The 20851-nt window shown below is 39.6% G+C and overlaps 1 protein-coding gene across 2 annotated transcripts in view; it reads right to left on the bottom strand.

Moving 5' to 3' along the window:
- Positions 1–20851, bottom strand: part of LOC106092647 (exostosin-1) — a 418420-nt gene that overhangs the window by 207160 nt on the left and 190409 nt on the right. The gene's annotated exons all lie outside the window — the stretch shown is intronic.

Below are 20851 nucleotides of genomic sequence, written 5' to 3'. Positions count from 1 at the left end.
ATAAAAAAAATTGGTTAATTTGATGCTCATACAGTACCAATTTAAGTTGACATATCCCTTAAAAATTTCACTTAAACGCCGTCTCTTCACCAACAACAAAGAAAAAATTAAGGTAGTGAAGCAAGTTTATTCAATAAAGACTACTTTTCATGACCAAAAAATGCAAAAAATAAAATTTTTTTACATTTCTTGACTTCCAAACTGTTTAACTTTTAACTAAATAATCAGGTGTCGACACTTGTCGCGGTAGACATTTGTCACGAATCCAACTCATACATAAAAATGAAAATCAAACCACAACGCCTTTCGCAAATTGCAAAATACAAAGAAGTTCTCGGTCAAAATTGCACAAACAAAAAATTAAAGCCGAATATCTCTGAAACCAGTGGAAATATTGTAGACCTCAATCGGACTTTTTTTGTAGGGATTTTCGAGCACTATCCAGTAAAAATTTTAAAAATAAGACCATAAATGAAGGTTTGGCAGCTTGAATTTTTTTCGAAATACTGAGGTGACCAACTTTAGGGCCCTGCCAAAAGCCTTCCGGACAGCCTAGGGCCTTGGAATTTTGCACATGATCCCAAACGGCATATTTTTTACTAGCTTTTTCGGATTTTCTCCCACCAGACCACAACGCCATAAAGCATTAAAGGTCTGACAACTGCAGTATATACTCAGTGCATGGTGCGCGGTTTAAACTCCAAACTTTTGCCAATGGCTCTCTTGCAGGTGTAAAGAGCAAGAGTCGCATTTCTTGCCCTTCCCCAAATGTTTGATTTGATGTTCAATTTCCTGTCCAGCAAAACACCCAGGTATATTGTGCTTCCAGTAAATAGAACATTCTCTCCTCTTAAAACGGCAGGTGTAACTGTGGGTAACTTGTATCTTGAGGAGATAGTAAACCTCCATGCGGGGTTTTTCTACTAACGCATTTTTGCAGATCTATAGATTCCAAGCCTGTCGTAATGCATCTGTATTTTGTATTTGTATTTGTATTTGTATTTTATTATGATAAAACCCATACAAAAGACAGTGTCTCATATAAAGCATGGGTTAGTAAATTGATAAATACAATGAGTTCAAGAAGTTTTCATTTAAATAGAACAATAATTAGTACAAAATATTTAACAATTTAAACAAAGTTACTGATACAATTTTTAAGTTAAAAAAAGTTTTAAACAAAATAAAAAAAGAAGAAAAAGAAACTTTAAAGAAAATTTAACAATTTAATCAAAGTTACTAATAAAAAAAATTTAAAAATAGTTATAAAAAAAAAAACAAAACAAATAATTAATTAAAATGATTATAAATCAAGGATTTGAACTGTCGTTCATTACTTATAATTTGAATACTATTGGGAAGATTATTCCCGAGACGTATAGCATTAACATCTGTTAGTCTGTTAGTAAAAAAATAAGTTATTAATACATTTTATCAATACTGATGCCTTAAAACTCCAGCACAATTATGAGAGATTCACGTTGGTTTTACAATATTGAAAACACCATGTCACCTTAATGACAAGAAATGCTACCATTGTGTATACATTGACAGCGAGATAACCTTCTATGTAGACGACTAGGTCGTAAAAGGTCGGTTCAGTTGACTTGGCCTTAGTATGTGCACGCTTTTGCCGAGACAGCCGATCTCCAGGCATCATTGCTCTAAGAAATGTTTATATCATACATCAGGGCCTGGCGACATAAAGGCGTCGAAACTTGTTTTCACCCAATGGTTTTTCGACCCAGACACGATTTTAACAGCAAGCTCCGACAAATGCATACCAGTGACAACTCTTCCGGCGCCACGTTGTCCATTGAAGAGCTTTCCGGCAAACGTGTATGAACGAGTGGTTCTAGCGTTTCCTCTCTAGATATTGTCCATATAATCTCTGACTTCTGAATATATCCCACCATAATAGGTTTCGAAGACAAAATCTTCCTTAGCCTATAGGCCTCAGACTTAGCCTTCACGGAGCTGTAGAATTCCTCCCAGGATTTGTTCAGCACCTTTCTCAGCTCGCCCTTGCACCTTCTAAGCCCAGCCTTATAGACGTTCCAATTATGTGCTGACGCTTTCGCCCTGTTGAAGAGTTTTTTACAGCCAGTTAGACCAACCCGTTCTGGGGCCCACGATGGTGAACGCTGTTGGCCCCTTTGTTTGGCTCAGGGACATGATGACACAAGCGAATCATTCGGGCCTTCGTGATGCGCTTGACCATTATGTCTATGTCCTCCGCAGTTTCCACTTTCTTGTCTGGTCCAGAAAGGATAGTCGTCAGAATGTGTGTCCAAAGTTATCTCAACCCGACTTTCTTCTGTTAAGTAGAGGGACCACTTCAGGAGCATTCTCTTCAAAGCTGAAGTTAATATACGATGCTCAGACTGAGGACCTCCAACATATCCTAGTCACATCTCAGTCCGTCAATATTCTCTGATACAAAGGTAACATCGAGAACCTTGTATCTGGTTATAAGGGTCAGTTTATTCCCTTTATTATAAATCGCCAGATTGCAACTTATAATATATTCGATAAGCCGCTCTACCCATTCGTTAATATCCGAACTTTTCTATATCTAGTGATGTGCATTAACATCACTTCCTACACTTTTTTTTCCCTGCAGAATCGGCTTCAACCAGCAACTTAAGGTTTGAAGATGGCATCTCTGAATCGTGTGCCATATGTAGGGAAGCCAGCCAGTAATAAGAATTGTTAATTTGAAGGCTGGCTACTACTAAATCTTCCGAGCTTAGCAACTGAAGAAGAAAAACATTTCGACTACTCTTTGCAAGAACACAGGGCCTTGAATAGTTCCCAAAATAATAAGTCCACGAACCATATCTCCACACACCCATGGTTCCTGGGTAAGGCCGAAGCGGCTCGCAATCGACGAGATTTATCCGCAGAAACCGGACCACAGTCAGGATTCAAAATTTTTACCACTATGGTGATAGACTCGTCGCCTGAGTCCGCCAGGAGTTCATCCTCAGAGATTTCGTTCGATCTTGTCATAATGAGTTTCCTCCTAACGCATCCAGAGACAGTTGAAAAAACAATGGAACCATTCATCCTCAGGATACTGGACACTTGCGGTGTGGACGATTCCGCCTAGACTTAAGAGACGTGGTTGATAGTAATCAGACAAGTTTTCAGCATCAACTGCTGAGTAGTCTCCTGATATTTCAACCAACCGCCTCTACATACTTTAAATTTTTAGAATCCGTAGGATACAACTCACTCAGATTAATTAAGGCGTGACAGCCGGAGTTTTGTACAAATACAGCATGTCTCTAATGTTTGAAAGATTGGGATTTCAGTGCTCTATTCAACAAAGTATGGATTCAGAATCTGAGGAAATCCTTGGTGTCCAAGCGTGTGTCATAGGTCGAGAAGGAATATCGTCCACACCGGTTCTTCTCCCTTGTCGACAATTACCATCACCAAGCTGTCCCTAGCGACATTGGCAAAGGTTATTGGACCCATATTACTATTGTTCATCTTGGTTCTTTTGAGCATGGAATGCCCTTCATGTAACCGCAGCCGTTCGGCTGACTGCGGTGCCGTTTCCAAATCTAGACATGTAGTCTTTGGGGTAGCCTGTGAAGCGAATCTCTGAGCCCAAATAAGGGAGTCTCTCTCCTTATCGGTGAGAGTCTTAGGACCATACGCATCAAGCCTCTCAAAAAGTCTGAGAGCGAAGCCCCACTTACTATTCCATTCTCTGCAAGAACGTATTGCTTTGCCAGAGAAGAACGATGGCACAGGCAAATTATAGGCACGCGAAGATAGAATAGGTTCGACCTTGTTCGACTCGAACCGGGTGTCTTCGTCAAAAGCTCCTGTTGACCAGTCATCTGTCGGCTAGTGGAGCCTGGTGCAACCATTTGAGGTCTCAGTCGCAGACATCATGCAACGGCCTGATATTACCACCGCAGCTGTTGGTTCTTTGGAATCCATTCTAAGCCCACTCTGGGGCTATAGATCTACCGCTCCACTGGAAACAGATGCAGATCATCAACCGCCAAATGGATAACACTATCATAGCTATCCTTGTGTGACTTAAATTTTTCTTTCAAAAATTATGACCTATTACGAGTTACAGGAAAATCAACCTATTACGAGTTACAGGAAAATTCTTGCGGATTGAAATATAATATAAAATTAATACGAGTTGCAGAATATTCGGAATTCCGGCCGATTCTAACGTCTATATATTTGTACTCAAACTAGCCGTTTAAGTCACCGATTAGGAAGAGTGATTGTATTATAACTAAGGGAGTTGTGGATTGGATTTCAAACGGAGGGTTTGGTTTGTCGCTAATGATAAAAATTAGGTTACCATATAAAGTTCTTTGAAAAGACTGACGCTCTAAACCAACCTATGATAACAAACTACGTCATTTCTGTAGTGTTGGCATTGTTTATAATAGTTGTAAATTTAAAGTAAGTTGGTGTTATTGTAGCACATAAAGGTATGACGCATTAAGAATTTACTGGAATCAACAAAAATGAGATTAGTGTTTTTGACAGTGTTATCTCTTCTTCGGGCCATAGCTGGATGTGCGGTAGTAATTACACAATGAATGAAATAATATCAATTAATTTTCCCCTTCAGCGACCACAAAGGGAAATCTTTACCCATCCGCCTGGAAATATGACTTCATTTATTCAGCTGGTTAATTATTGTGGGCCATGATGGTGGCAATGCAGTGGCCAATTTGGGCGTTATATTCGCACAAGTGGTTTGATATAAAGACTAAAAACTGCCAACACCCACCCACACCCACGACAGATCCTTTCACAGCCTTTTCGGAAGAAAACAGGACATACTGACATTGTGAGTGAAGATAGCAGCAAGGCTAAGATAGGGCCCGAAATCGCAAAATTCTATTTCTAGGTGAGAACTTATCGACTTTTCGTCATTATCTCCGTTCCCATACACATCGCCATCGTCATGGTAATGATGACGATAATCAAGTGTAAATTAGTTCGGGCCTTAAATGATAAATCACCGACAACAACATTATAGATGACAACGATAACAAGAAAGAAAGTGCTTTCATCCCTTCAACTAGAACGACAAAAACTCTAAAATCAACATCAACAGCCATCAAAGTGAATTTGTGGAGGTTGTTACCTGCGGCTCCCTGTCATCAGGACAGTTGAGTTGAGTTTCGATGGTGTCGATGATGACAACGGCCCTGATGATAATGATGCTGACGATAATAAAGTTCGAAACAACTCAGGAACGACAAAGTCCCCGTTGTTGTCCATGATTGGAAAATTATTGATGCCTTGGTGGGCACTCAGTATGTGGCTCTGCCACATTCAAAGTCATTTCCATAGTCGTCACTTTCCGTAACTACTCGCATTATCTCGATTAGCTATGCTATGAAGTGTGCAGTGGGAGGTCTTACAAACTACAAATCTACAAGCTACAAATCTTTTCGTAAGGCACTAGGAGAATGGGGTTGTACAATACATTAGGGTAAATTCAAAGTGTTTCACATTGAACTTTCATAGCTGGGTCCACTTACGCATATACGAATGAGTTAAATCGTTTAAGAACTTAGATTTTTGGGTTATGTTATTGCGAACAAGTTATTATATTGATTCGTCTGCCCCCTTTAAATATATGGGACCACCTTTTTGTTTCACTGTTCCACAGTGTTACATATGCGTTCGTCGCTCACGCCCATAACTCGGTGTATGTAGCCCCGAAAGACATCGGATTAAACAAGTTTATTGATGGCAGTTCTCTGGCCTTAACCGCCAAATTGTCTACTCTTTCATTCCCCCTTACTCCGCTATGACCAGTCACCTAAACAATGGCCAAGCTTCAACAAGTTGAAACTGAAGGTCTATAGAAGCGGTGGGTTTGGGGAATTAGAGGAGACCACTCAGCAGTTAATGCTGAACACTTGCCTGAGGAACTATCGACCACATGTCTTGCGGATTGCAGGAACTGAAAATCCCCTGCCACGATCGAAACTGGAGGGTAAGGCATCGCAACGGGACCCGACAAGGCCTGTGTGGGTTTCACATCTCGGGGGATTGGGCTCCAGGTGTGCGCCAGCTTGAAAGGACGCAACTCAAAAGGAGCTTCCACAGCACAGATAGTGAAACATCTATGGAAGAATCGTCCATAGTGTCAAGTGTCCTGAGGAAGAGTGTTTCAATGCTTTCTCAATTGTCTCCGGATGCGTAAGGAAACTCATTATGACACGATCGAACGAATCTTGTGAGGATGAACTCCTGGCGGAATCAGAGGACGAGGCTAACGCAGCAGTGGTGAAAATTCTGAATCCTGACTATGATCCGGTTTCTGCAGATAAATCTCCACCATTGTAAAACCGCTTTGGCGGTACTAAAAGTCCTCCTGATGGCAGACCGATTTTACGTGGTTCTTATCCAGGAACCATGGGTGTGTGGAGGAATGGTACGTGGAAGAAGAATTTCGGGATTTAAACTACTCAAGGGTACGTGGAATGGGAGAACAGAGCCTGTATTCTTGCAAAGAGTAGTCTAAATGTTTTTCTTCTTCCGTCGCTAAACACTGAAGATTTAGTAGTAGCCAAACCTTTAAATAAATAAATCTCATTACTGGCAGGCTTCCCTATATATGGCACACGATTCAGACATGCCACCTTTTAGCCTTAGATTGCTGGTTGAAGCCGCTTCTGCAGGGACGAAGAGCCTCATTGTGGGAAGTGATGCTAATGCACATCACCAGATATCGGAAGATATAAGTGCAAGAATATGCGACTGGGAAGTGTTGGATGTAAACATCTTCTCTGGCCATCGTTATATAAGTTTCAGCCTTGGACAAAGTACTGCAAAAGTGGTCCCTCGATTAAACAGAAGAAGGGCGGATTAGGATAAATTTCGGCACATATTCTGCACGTCCATCCTTTCTAGAACGGAAAATAAAGTGGCAACTGCGGAGGATATAGACATAATGGTCAAGCGGATCACGAAGAACCTGAATGACTAGCTTGTGTCAGGAGTTTATTAGGGAAATTGTGTCTAAACCGGAAAACTTTGGGCGAAAAGAAGTCTAAACCGGAAATCTTTGGGCGAAAAACGGTTGAATTGCAAGCTGTATCAACGGTTGCATTGTAAGCTAAGTCTGATAGATTGGATCCTTGGCTTAGGGAGATATATTCTGCTTGTATCAGAACGTCGTATATACCAGTGGAATTAAGGAAAACGAAGGTCATTTTAATTCCGAAAGCAGGAAAACCGTACCACAAGAAGCCGAAAGATTTTCGTCCTATTAGTCTGCCATCCTTTATGCTCCTTGAGAGTTTGATTGAAACATATCTAAGGGCAAAGATCCCTGGAGATCGCCTGTCGCAGCAGCAGCATGCATATAGAAAAGGTAAATCCACTGAAACAGCCCTTCACGACCTAGTCGGCTACATAGAGGGTTCTCTCGCTGTCAAGGAATATACAACGGTAGCATTTCTTGACATTGAAGGTGCTTTCAATAATGTAAAACCGACGTCAATCATTGGAGTTTCTAGGCATCAACTCTACCGTAAGCAAGTTTATTAATAGCTTACTTACTAAAAGATGCATTACGGCAGGCTTGGTATCTGTGGATCTAAAAAGATGGGTCAGCAGAGTAACACCTCAAGGAGGTGTACTGTCTCTTTTACTTTCGAAAAAAGCCATTAACAATATAGGTGTAAAAGTGGCCGCGTATGCTGACGACGTGGCAATTGCGCTTTGCGGAAAGTTTCTCAGCACTCTCAGAGATATACTTCGGGAAACTCTACGTGCAACAGCTAATTGGGCTTCCGAAAGTGGCCTAGGCGTAAATCCGTGCAAGACGGAAGTAGTTATTTTCAGCAGGAGATACAAGTTATCTACAGCGGCACCCGTCTCCTTGGGAAAGGAGAATGTTCCATTTACAGAAAGCGCAAAATACCCGCGTGTTTTGAAAAGGACAAGAAATGCGACTCTTGCTCTTTGCAACTGCAAGAGAGCCATTGGCAAAAGTTGGGAGTTTAGGCAGCGCGTAATGCACTGGGTGCGTATATACGGATCCGAAGGATGGTTTGTTTGTGCATCACAGCCGCACTGAGGACGACACCATCTCATGCACAGAAATTAATGCAACATCTAATGCCCCTGGACATTGTGGCTAGATAAATTGCTGCGACCACTGCTGTGAGGCTAAGCTTCCTCTTTGGTCATGGATTCAATGTCCGATGTTCCAGGCAGTGTGGATTACACTCTGCCTGAGATCCTCGACTGTTGCAGATCTCTCAACGAGATGGCAGTTCAAAATTCACCTGTTCTGGGTGCCGGGACACAGAGATATTCCAAGGAATTGTAAAACGAACGAACTTGCGAGGCTAGGAACTACCCTACACATTCCAGGGATACTGGAATCTGTGGGTATGCCTCTAGCGACATGAAAGCTAAGTTTTCCGGATCAGGCCCGAAGGGCGACGAATAACAGATGGTCCCAAAGAGGCGGGTGTGAGTCTAATCTAATCGGAAAATATGCTGACAGACTGAAGGTTGAAAGTAACGACATTTCCAGAAGCTGTGAGGACATCGAAGAAGAAGAGACTATTGAATACCTGTGTGTCACGCTCTGGCAGTCAAAAGGAGTTCCAGTTAAGCTTCTTATTTCTTTGAGAATCTGTTTGATTAGCGGATGTGAACGTTCGCAAGTTGTTGGGCTTTCTAAAGCGAACTGAATGGTTCAACGGTAGGAACTAGAAAGCATCTTGCTTCTTCTGTTCCTGTGGTATCACAATGAACGAAAACGTCTAAGTGAGTCTGATGGCAGACTGTCAGTTAAACTTTACCTAAACTAACCCAGCAGAAAAAGAATTATGAAAATCAGACCTCAAATCAAGATTTGGCAGCCCGAACAAATTTTCGAAATGCCGAGGTGACCAACTTTAGGGGCTCGCCAAGAAAGAGATTCGAAGAGATTATTCCTTTTGAGGAACGTATACCAACAAGTGTCGTTCTGCAGAGTCTTATTCATTTTGCAGGGATGCCAAACTCAGACATGTATCGAAAGCGGCTTTGTAGTCAAGAAAGTGATGGTAGGTGTTGATTTGTGCTTCTCGGGTCTATTCCAGTATTTGGCGCAGTATGAATATCTGGTTTATGATGGATTTACCAGGTCTAAAGCGGCATTGATAGGGCCAATATTCTCATTGACTTAAGGTTTTAATTTTTCACACAGTACGTTAGAAAGTATCTTGTATGTGATGGGGAGGAGACTTATTCTTCTGTAGTTAGAACATTCTGTCTTGTCTCTTTTCTTGAGTACAAGACATAGTATGTTGACGGTATGCGTTACTATAGCTAGATCGCGCAGGCAAGCTGGTCCATATACCTTATCAGCGTGTCGCCTCCGGTCTTAAATAGTTCAGCGGGTAACCTGCTGCCTTGTCGTTCTTCAGTCGGGCCACTGCTACTTGGACCTCATCCTGACTTGGAGGTAAATATTCTATACCGTTATCAGGGAATGGTTCCGCGGTATCCCCTTCGCCGCCAACGTCGGACACTAGCAGCTGTATAAAATGCTGTTTCCATGTCCTCAGAACACTATATGTATCAGTTACCAGATTTCTTTCTTTTTCTCTGCAAGAGGATGTGACAGCACAAAAGCTATCGGTTTAATGTTTGATTCTTGATCCGGACTTCATTCTGACTCCTGCACATCTTAATTCGCTCACAATCATGTCTGTCTATTTCATTTTTCTGTCTCCCAATTAGACTATTCTTCTTTCTCCTTTTCTCCCGACACAACTTCTTCATCTGGCGCGTTGCTACTGATTGCAGTGTTGCTCTGTATGCCGCACTTTTGGCTTCAGTAGCATCTCGACACTCTTGGTCGTACCATGGGTTTCATGGGAAGGCTTCTGGTACCCAAGTACGGATTTCGCAATATTTTCTTTGGAGTGGGCAAGGGATTGCCACTGCGCCATTATATCATCGGAACAAGGAGAGCTTTTATAAAGCAGTTGGGTCAGTCGAGTGGAGTATGCCGTTGCCATCTGTTGTGTCTGCAACTTTTCAATGTCCAGCTTCAGTCCAGTGTCAGATCGTGTTTTTCTCGCCATACTCAAACGGCAACAAGGTAATAATCCAACTCTATATTCGCTCCATGTTTTTTGCCGCGGCTAAAACTATTAGTCTTAACCCATTATCGGACATTATCGCGTGGAAATTTAATGTTTCTACTGTTGAACCAAAGACGTTTACCTTCCTTAGCCTCTCATCCGCCAGTGTAAAGCAGGAGACATGGTGTTTCAGTCTCCAACTTACCACAAATCCACAGCCAAATACAAGTCTCGTGACATGGCAGCTTTAGGTCGTCGCAGTTTAGTGTTGTTCCGACACCAGTCCCGGTCCATCACACTTTCTGTAAGGCGGTAATATCTGCTTTATACGTCTACAATACATCCGCCAGTGCGTATACTGCACCTTCTCGACAAAAAGTTCGATCATTCTAGGTGCAGATCCGCAGATCATGGTGTGTTTTTCATTTGTGTGGGTCGCCGACGTTATCCTTATAATTTTCCGGGGCGGGTTACTGGCCTAGCGCCTAAATCGCATGGGTTACGTGAGATCGCATATGTATCCCTCGAAGTCGTGAGCCGCTTGCTCCAAGATCCGATGCTCGCTTCCAGCCGCCCCTAACCTGGGAACAGACGCTAACACAAGAAAAGGTTTGGCTAGTGAAGCCTCGAACAAATAGTTTAAAAAAGGCACAAGGTTTTACACAACAGCTAAAAAAGTTAGCCTCGAAAGAGCGAAGCATGTAGGCTAAGCCGTTGCTGCGCTTTCATGAACGGAATGAATTTCCGAACATCGTGTTCTCTTGCGAGAAAAATTTCCTTACTAATCAATTCACAAATCGTGTTAACTCAACCGAGCGCACGTACGAAAATTTCACCATAGGAAAGGCCACTTGAAACAATCTTCCATCTCAAGTGATGCTGTGGGCAGCTGTAACCGCCGAAATCGCTCTTTACAATCGCTTTCATCAAGCCTGACGTCAAATTAAATTCGACTAGTTATCGGCGAAATATTTTGGAAACTGCTTTGGGGCTCGCAAACATTTTGGCCGCTGACACATCATGTTCCACACTATTTGCGTCCAATTCGCCGGATGCATATCCGATAGAGTTTTGTATTTGGGCCATTTTAGAGAGCAAGGTAAGGACTAAAAGCTATTCTAATACGGATTCGCCTCAGAGCAATAGTCCAGGCAAAAGGTGGTCATATCCAGCGAACATGAATAGATTCTGAATTTTAAATTTCACACGTTTTTGTTATTTGAATCAATAAAAAATATTTACACATAAAAATATTTGGTCATTTGAATTGGTAACACTTCGCTTCAGCTACATTGTAGTTCTAGCTCAACTTCATTCCTAAGAGTGATGCCATCGTCCTCGATGGATCCCGTTGTAACCAGGGAATACGTGACATATGTCACCTTTTCATCTGCCCAGCCAATATTACTCGACATACTAGCAGATCACTTTTTATGCATCCCACCCTTATTGGAGGAGGAGGATACCGTAGCGCAGAGGTTAGCATGTCCACCTATGACACTGAACGGCCGGGCTCTAATACTGACGAGAACATCAGAAAAGAGTACCGGTTTTCGGCTCCATATATACATGAGGCACTGTGCCATGCATAGAAGCCATGTAAAAATTTCTGCTCAAAGAAGTGTCGCACTGCCGCACGCCGTTCGCCTTTAAAAAGGAGGTCCCTTATCATTTAGATTACATTTGAATCGGACAGCATTCATTTATATGTAAGAAGTTTTCCCCAGTTCCTTAGTATATTTTCATTTACACTTATTGCAGAGTCTCTAGATCTGGATATTTAAATTAAAAACGAACAACTATCAGACTGTTACAACAACAACCACTGGCCTTTAAACACATTTCCCAAAGAACTTTTCAATAGATCTACTATGTGAGACACGCTAATATACGTGGTTTCGCTTAAGCATAGTCTTTATATGTATAAAAGTTTAGATGAATGTGGATGTTAGCCTGATGGTTATTTGGATGAGCGAACGAAAGAGTTTAGCTGGGCTGAGTTGAGTTGAATTTAAGTTGACATCCTGTCATAATGTCACCGTGCCACACAGTAAACGAGGTTGAAAAATCAACAGAGAACTTAAATAACACGACTGCCAGCTATTTAATGGGACATTGTAGTTTATGAAAAAAAAGAGAAGGTCGCAACGATGGTTTCCATCTGATGGTATGACACTGAAAGGGTGGGAGAGAATCAAGCAGCCTTGTCACAGTGGCGATGAACTATACATCCTTCAAAGGTTATAACCTACATGCAATCGCTTCAAGTCACAGTCATTTAATGTTTTGAATTAAGATTTATATAGGAAATGGTGAAACAAAACACGAAATACTAAACAATTAGAATCAACTTTATACATTGCGAAATGTGAATGTTGTTTACAAAATTCTAACATAAACAAAACTTAAAATGTTAGTATTAAAAATATGCCAATTGGAAAAATGTTGGCGTTGTTTAAATGTTCACTATTTATAGAGATCCCAATATTCTTGATTAGAGATGTGCACATGAGTTCTTCACGTGAGTCACATGATTCGTGAGTGAGATCCGAATCTTATCACGTGATCGTGCGTGATGGTATAGAAAGTTTACCTCCTAGCAACAATGAGGTCCAAGTAGCAGTGACCCGACAACAAGGCAGCAGGAGCCAACGGATTACCCGCTGAACTATTTAAGACCGGAGGCGATATGCTGATAAGGCGTATTTGTAATTTATTTATTTACACCCGCACAACATGAATAGAAAATTCTTATAATTAATGTGCGGGTAATATCTCCAACAATTGTACATAGTAAACACTTAAAACTAAGAATCTATAGCTATACAATAGATCACAGATTTTGAATGAATAATTTACTAACAGAATAAAACTAGCATTTGTGGCTTTGTAGCTTTGAATTTAAAAGAAAAAACAAAAAATGAATTTATCAATTAAAGAGGAATTAATAGACTTAGTTGATCCGAAAAAAGAAGTTAAGGTAAGTATATAAGAATAAAAATAAATAAATAAATGAGTCTTAACATTCATCAACTTAATGCAGTAAAATGTTTCCAAAGTCTGGTTTTAAATGTTGCCGAATTACGTTAGGAAGTGAGTTCCAGAGACGTACAGCGAATATGAACATATGCCATTCAGAAACAAGCTTCCGATGAATTTTGGGAATGATTTTTTTACCTCTAATAGATCTGGCGAAATCAATGAATCCATACAGATATTGTGGTGCCTGTGTGTACAACAGTTTATGCAGGAAAGTAAGCGACCTCAGAGAGAGTATTCAAAGATGGAGTCGCGCCGTCTCAAGCCAAATACATAACGAGTAACGCTATTAAAAAAGGTGTTTAGGTTACGTCTACTTACCGAGTCGCAATTAGCCAACAACTCATAGCCGTAGAGAATGCCATTAACAAGATAAGTATTTGCCATGAGAGACTTAACCCTCAGCGGAGTACCCGACTGAGTGGCCCAGAGAACATGCAATTTTGAATATCCCTAACCAACTACAGAGTTGATATGATTGCTCCAATTCAGAGTGGTATTAATAAGCACGCCAAAGTTCTTTGCATGAGGAACGATTTCCAATCTAGCGTCGTTAATGCATATACCGACATCACATGTAAAGCGAGACAGCCTGTTTCTGATAACAACACACTTGGACTTTACAGGGTTGAGACACAGGCCATTAGCCTTCGCCCACGTGCAGACTCTTGACAGATCATGATTAAGCAGACGTATGTTTTCAGCAATCCCATCTCTCGGACTGCCGACATATATCTGTACATCGTCAGCATACATGTGTACCTCACAATAAGACAATTGACTCGCCAAGTCGTTACTGTACAATTAAAAAAGAGGACCCTAAATTGTACCCTGAGGAACACCTTTTAAAACAAGCAGAGGCGACGATATAGAAGACTTATAATGACGGACTGAGTGCGGTGTGACAGGTACGACAAAATAATACGAACGGACGTAGAAGGAAAATTGTAAAGATGTCTCATCTTATCACATAACAAGGAATGATCCACAGTGTCAAATGCCTTAGAATGGTGAAGAAGAACAAGGAAATGTCATTTTCCAAATTGACCCTGATCCTCTCAGTGACCTCTGTCAAGGCAGTTACGCAGCTATGGCTAGGACGAAACCCGAACTGTCTCACATATAACAAAGAGTTCTCGTTGGCAAAAACGACATTTGCATATACAGCAATTTCTCAAAGATCTTTGGCAAAGAATTGCAATTGGTCTATATTCCTTGGGGTTCTTAGGCAGTGAGATGACCTTGGCATGCTTCCACGGTAATGGAAAATAAGGGAGAGCAAGAGTCTTACAAATCTAGGATCAATGCTATCACATCTGACAGAGTTAGACTTTACAGTCGCGACACACTCAAGGATATCGGCGGGACCAATACAGCTGAAGCCAAAACCAGAATCGTCATCGAGAGAGGGGGAGATATTGAAGCCATAGAAATTGGGATCAACTGGGATTTGTGGGACATTAACAAAGGCATCATTAAGCCCATTGATTGATAGCTGCTATGGGTGGATAAATAATGCTTTTTTCATCGGATTAGGACGAAAGGTGGTTTACATATATACCCGAGATGTTGGGTATTCAAAGTTCGGCCCCGCCGAACATAACACCTTTTTACTTGTTTCATCTGCACTTATTGTAATCTATATTTAATTTATTTTTCGGAAATAAATACAGAAAAACTAACCAAATAAAAGTGATGTCAGCAATGACAGCCGTAATGGTTTTAAGGGTTACCAAAATATTTTTTTTTTGTTCTTCATTTTCCTCATTATAGTAAACAGAGTATCTATTTTCCACCAAGTTTTTGCTGACGTTTCTAAAACAGCGTTATTATTCGTTTCATGGAAAATTCGTTTTTCGACCGTGATTCGCAAGCTTTTCGTGCGTCGTGATCTCTACGTGAGTCGTGCATGAGTAGAATTTTTGTTTCGTGAGCGTGCGTGAACGTGAGTCGACATAAAAGTTCGTGCGTGAGGGCTCGTGAATAATTTTTATACACTCCTCCATAGGATGGGGTATACAAATTTCGTCATTCTGTTTGTAACTCCTCGAAATATTCGTCTAAGGCTCCATAAAGTCGATCTAGTCATGTCCGTCTGTCTGTCCGTCCGCCCTTCCGTCTGTTTGTCGAAAGCACGCTTACTTTCGAAGGAGTAAAGCTAACCGCTTGGCTCCAACATTCAATTTATATATGGTCCGATTCGGACTATAACTTGATATAGCTCCAAAAGCATAGCAATTATTTTCTTTTATCCATTGTTTGCCTAAAAAGAAATACCAGGAAATGAACTCCACAAAAAGTTAGCACGCTTTTACCTGTTCTGTCTCGTGAGCGTGAGTGAAAAATCACTTACGTGCGCATCTCTACTCTTGACATTGACACTTTAGATTATGCATTCATTAAAACCAACTTATTTGCCAAAATACTTCAAAGCACCGCTGTTTCAAAAAATCGTCTGTGCAGTCATTTGAGTATTGAAAGTGCTGCACATTATTGTCCTATCTGAAGAAAGTCGGGCTTCTTTACGGAAACAGTAAAATAAAATACTCAGAATTGCATTATAATAAAAATACAATAAAATCCTAAACTATCAAAGAGTGTCAACTTGTACATTAAAATTCCAAAACTTAAATCACTGTTCAGTGTAGAGGTTCATTTGATTATTATTATAGCAATTGTCTGAATTGTTTGCATTCCCACCCCTAAACTATCCAAAAACGTGCTGCTGTTTTAGTTCAACATAAGCACAACATTTTATTGCTTTTCTGTTATGACCACAGTCCTTGTAGTGCGATGGGTCCTTTGTGAAAGGCTACAACAACTAGCGAGCAAAGAACAGAAACGAAACTTTGAAGCTGGTATCTATGAGCGTTTCATTGATGTGATAAATTGGACAATTGTTACCAATTGCTGATGAATTCGAAAAAGATACACCATTCGTCCGTTTTATTACATACAAACTGTTTTCGATTAAATTTTCTTGGTCGAAACAGAAAGTTTTGCACAAGGACAAAAAAAAACTAAATTTCGCTGGTTTGGTTATTTAATTTTTAATGTCTGTATTAGTTAAGGAAACAACAAAACAAGTAAAAACGTGTTAAGTTCGGCTGAGGCGTATCATGGGAACCCACCGCCATGGATTTTGCTAAAAGTTTACACAAAGAGTTTGGACCGAACGAACACGATTGTCGTAACAGAACACTACTATTTTAGCCCCAACGGATATAAATTGAGGCTTGCAGGGGTTTGACCGGGGTGCTTCCATGGGTTAAACACAAATTTGAACCATTCATGTCTGGCTTGTTGAAAGTTATAACAGACTCCCTACGTGCAAAATGTCAGCCCAATCGGATAACAACTGTAGCTTTTAGGGGCTCATGATTTCAAATCGGGAGATAGTTTTATATGGTAGCTATTTCAGGTTATATACCGATCCGGACTATACTTGGCACGATTGTTGGAAATCGTAACGGAACACTATGTGCAAAATTTCAGCCCAATCGGCTGGTTTCCATATGTTCAAGAAGTCAAGTTGAAGGACTTCTGTATATGGGAGCTGCATCCAAATCTGAGTATATATATATATATATATATATATATATATATATATATATCAAGAATATATATATTCTTGATCGTCTTGTTATTCGATTTACCCATGTCCGTCCTCGTGTCCTCCGTCTGCGGAAATCACGATAGCAGTCGAACGCTAGCTGCACAAAATTTTGCACAGATACTGCATTTTGATGTAGGTCGTTGGGGATTGCAATATACAATATTTATATATATACAATATTTGGAGGAGTACCAAACGGAATGACTAGATTAGTATACACCCCTTCCTAGAGTTGTGGGTATAAATGCAAGTTCTTTGGTTAACCACCACATCGGATATTTATCTTACCTATGTTCATTATGTCAAATCAGATCAAAAAAGTGCACTGTTGTCACGAGATCATTATATAGACATCGATAAAATCAACTACAGCTCGATATGTACCATACATGACACGGGTCAAATAGTGTAAAGCTAATTTTTGGCGAAATCGGGTAATTTAGGCTCCTTTTACGGGCCCAACATTATTATTGACCCTAGACTTTATTCATGTGATCTTCATTCATGGACGGATTGGGCAAAAACTCATACACCATATATGGACCAAATATCTTACATTGGGAAACTGGTCGATTTGATAGCTACATCCAAATATCTGCTCTATATTCGGTAATAATATGTAGAAGTCAAATACAACTCACTGTACGGAATTTCAATTAAAAAATTAATTGACTCATTAATTTTTTAGTGAATATGAATTTCTTTTCCAATTACAGTCGGTATTGAACTTTTGACTGGACCTCGCCATACAGAGAACAAAATTGCAAAAATATTTTCAATTTAAAAGATCGTTTTAATTTAAACTTGTTTTTAATTAAAAGATTAATTAATTTGTAATTTTTTAGTGAATATGAATTTCTTTTTCAATTACAATCGGTATTCATTCAATCATTCTCAATTAAAAAATTAGTTGAATCAATTAATTCGAATCTGAAACAGTTTTCAAACAATCGCGACTGAATTTCAGCTTTCAATTAGAAATTAATTGAATCAATCAATTTTTAATTTTTAATTGAATCTAAAGATCTTTTCAATCATAATCGCAGTTGAAAAATTTGACATTTTCAATTTAAAGATAGATAGATCAGACATTTTTTCAATAAAAGATGTGATTGAAAATTTTATCTTCTTTAAATAAAAATGTAATCGTTTCAATTATTTTTTTATTTGAATTTATTGAATTACGAATTGGTCTTAGACCCTATAAGCCGTCTTTTTTAATATCTGCAACATAGCCTTTAAATGATTTTACTAAAGCACCTGTATATGGTGCTGACATAAATGGAAGTAGATTTCAACAACATACATGGCAGGAGATTTTAAGCAACCATACGTTCCACATTTCAAAAAATGTGTAGCAATACCATGGCAGCCGGCAATTACCTGATGAGGTCCTCCATCGGCTAAAGGCCGCCGCAACAACAACAACAAATTTCTAGGGCGCCCCACCCTAACACCCGAAATTTTTTGGAAATCATCCAAGAGGATGTTTTTGTTCATAGCGGTGCCCCGGAAACTTTGCTTAAACAACGAATCTCAAGTAGTTCTTCAAATAGGTAACCATCTGTGCACCAAATATTATTGAAATTAATTGAAAGTTTCAAAAGATATCAATCACTTTTTTAATTGTATCAATGAAAAAATCAATTAAAATTGTCTAACTATTTCAATCAGTTTTTAATTGGATCAATTAATTTTTTAATTCAAAAATTTTAATCATTTTTTTATTGGATAACTTAAAAAATTGCAACAATTTCAATCCTTCTTTTTAACCGAATATGTAATTTTTTTATTGAATAACATTGTCGAAAACGGTGATTGATATTATCATTTTCGTGATTGAAGCAGTTTCAATTAAAAAATTTATTGGATCGATCAATTTCGTGATAGAAAACAATTTTTATTTTTTTCTGTGTACTTAGGTCCAAAAGCCTCCGGAACCCATGGTACGACCCAAAGTGTCCAAATTCTACTGAAGCCAAGAATACAAAGCATCCCTGCAATGCGCCAGGAGAAAAAGAGGTAACAGGAGAAAATGACGGAGGAGAAACGTCCTTTCCGCAGAATGAAGATGGAAATAGAAAGGCAACAGGAGCCGATGGGTTGCCGACTGAATTACTTTAAACCGGATACGACATGCTGGTAAAGGGACAATACAGTATGTGCCAACATCAGAGGAATAAGTATCATCCCCATCGCATACAAGATACAAAAACTAAACTCAACGAAATAATTAGGCCCTATCAATAAGGATTTAGATTTGATACAATTAATAAGACCCTTCGTCAAGCTACATGGTCTCGTCAAGCTCTTTCTCTATAGTCAGTTGAAGGTTGGAGAAGTGGAAAGTGGTCAACTTTGCCAATCTGTACCTCACTCTGTTTTAAGAATATAGACCAACAACGCTATGAGAGTTCGCTCTTGAACGTCATCAGAGTAAGACGTGTTCTACTTGCTTCGAGTGTGTTTAAAAACTAAATACATAATTGGATATTGTGAAAATCTTTACCGATAGTAAAATTGCCATAAGGGCAATAACAACCAGGACGGTAAGGTCACGAACAGTCTTGAAGTGTAAGAAGGAGATTAACGCCTTCTCTGAGGATGGCAAAATCCGCTTCGTTTGGGTGCCAGGTCATAACGGAGTAAGGGAAAATGAAAGGGCAGACGATTTGGCGGTGAAGGCTAAAGGACTGCCGTCAATAAACTTGGTTAATCCAAAGCCTTTCGGGTCGACGCAGTCCGAGTTAAGGGAGTGGGCGACGAATGCGTATGTAACATTGTGGAAAAGCGAAACGGTCGGTAGGACGGCGAAAATCCTATGGGGGGATTCAGATCGTTAGAAGACGAGGCTATTTCTTAATGGAAGCATTGGTATCATAACGGGACACATAGGATTACGAGCTCACTTATGCAAAATCGGTGCGGCAAGTGATAGCATGTGTAGGGCATGCGGGGAAGATGATGAGACGTTGGAGCATTTTCTCTGTCATTGCCGGCTTTCGCGTCGAACAGATACCGGTACTTAGGTGGAGACACAATATCGGACATGAACCAACTTAGGGGAGTGGCAATGAAAGCAATTAAGGATTTTGTAAGTAGCACGGAATTCCTAATTTAAAATTTTCTTTTTAGAGGTTACTTTATAGTTTTTAGAGCACACAACAAGCCGATTACTGGCTTAGGTGTATGTCCGTAGTGGCATGGGGAGGATTAATATCTGCACCCTATTTTCAACCTAACTTAACCTAACCTAATTGGATATTAAAAAAATATTTTTATCGTGAATTCACCAATAACGTGTATGTTCCTAAACCATACCTTTTTTCCCAAAACAAAATCGGATTTAAAAACAAATAAATACGAATTTTTCTAATGACAGAGCATGTTGCTCTGAAACACATTTTAGGCTTTATTCTAATGGAACATTCAATTCGAATTCCGAGTATTTTTCAATTCTCAAACTATTATGAAACATTAAATGAATTATTATATGTACAATCGAATGACTATTTTGAGTTGCAAACCACTGTTCGACACTTCGCCATATTTATGATCTTAACATCGTACATGTAAGTGTCATAAAAGCTACTTTTCATTAAAACAAATGTGGTAATAAACTCCCAAAGTATCAAAAAAATGTCAAATAAATAATTCAGATTGCGAATTCCGATAACTCTAGTTTAGAACATGTTGGCCAATGTGTAAAATAAACAATAAAACGGTAAACCTAAGGGTGAATAAAATTTATTATTTCCGCCACTCGCATGTATGAACACAGATGCGATTCCCATTCCCAGAGATAGGAATAGGAATGCCGTCAAACAATGTTTTTTTTTTCTTATTTCGCCTATATTTTATGAACAGAAAGCTTAATTGTCGATAGCCTAGATTTTGAAGGCAAAACTATCTGACGTGCTGTCTGCTTTTGATCTACTCCAAACAGGCTCTATCATTTATGACAATGTTTGTGTTAAACAAGTCAATGTTGTATGTGGCCAGCAAGCCTGGCCGAAATTAAATTTATGATTTGAAAAAAAAGGAAAAAATTTTATGAGAGCCATATATTTAAAAAAAAAATTTATTATTAAAGCCCACA

The sequence above is a fragment of the Stomoxys calcitrans genome, chromosome 5 (assembly GCF_963082655.1).
Source record: "Stomoxys calcitrans chromosome 5, idStoCalc2.1, whole genome shotgun sequence".
In the NCBI taxonomy this organism is placed as follows: domain Eukaryota; kingdom Metazoa; phylum Arthropoda; class Insecta; order Diptera; family Muscidae; genus Stomoxys; species Stomoxys calcitrans.
This window is presented reverse-complemented; position numbering and strand designations above follow the sequence as displayed.